Source organism: Octopus bimaculoides, chromosome 1 (assembly GCF_001194135.2).
Source record: "Octopus bimaculoides isolate UCB-OBI-ISO-001 chromosome 1, ASM119413v2, whole genome shotgun sequence".
Taxonomy (NCBI): Eukaryota; Metazoa; Mollusca; class Cephalopoda; order Octopoda; family Octopodidae; genus Octopus; species Octopus bimaculoides.
This window is the reverse complement of record NC_068981.1, coordinates 23,371,367-23,372,328: the sequence shown is the minus strand read 5'-3', so window position 1 is coordinate 23,372,328 and position 962 is coordinate 23,371,367.

The following is a 962-nucleotide window of genomic DNA, read 5'->3' as shown; positions in this document are numbered from 1 at the left end:
GAAGAGGGGGAGGCAGGGAGGAAGAGGGGTAGGGGATGAAGAGGGGAAGGGGATGAAGAGGGGAAGGGGATGAAGAGGGGAAGGGATGAAGGGGAAGGGATGAAGAGGGGAAGGAGGGGAGGAGGAGAAGGAAGACGAAGACGAGGACGAGGAAGACGAAGACGAGGACGAGGAAGAGGACAAGGAGAAGGAAAGAAGTAACGAAAGAAACAAAGAACTAAGACGAATATTAAGAGAAGAAAGGTAGTCAGAGAAAGAAAAATAATGGGAGGGGAAAAAATAAGAGGAAATGAATGTCTAAGATAGAGAGAGAGAGAGAGAGAGACTTGGGCACGTGAGTGAACAGTCCATCAGTAAATATAACATTTGATTTTTGGTTAGTCTAGGGACACATGGGAAATTTGAAAAGGTAAGAATAAAATACAACAATAACAATATCGTATAATGGAGCTTCTGGTCATAAGAAGAGAGAGGGGTGGGGGATAGGATGAGTGGAGATGATTAGAAGGAGAGAGTGAGAGAAAGAAATAAATGAAATGGTGTAAGAGAGAGAGAGAGAAAGAGTGGAAAGGGAGACTGTGGGAGAGAGAGAAAGGGGAGAAAAGAAAACGCAAAAGAGTGGGAGGAAAAGCGAGAAAACGAGATACACACCCATAGATAGATTTGATAAATAGATAGATAGATAGATAGATAGATAGGTAGATAGATAGATAGATAGATAGATAGATAGATAGATAGATAGATACATGCATGCATGCATGCCTGCATACATACATACATACATACATACATACATACATACATACATACATAGCTATTAATACACACATATATGCAAATATATATATATATATAACAATTTGAAAAACCTACACGACTAGGTGAAAAGCGTTTCATTTAATATGTGACATTAATAAAAATCTGTAAATGTACAAACATCCAGGTTTCTGAGTACCTTAATT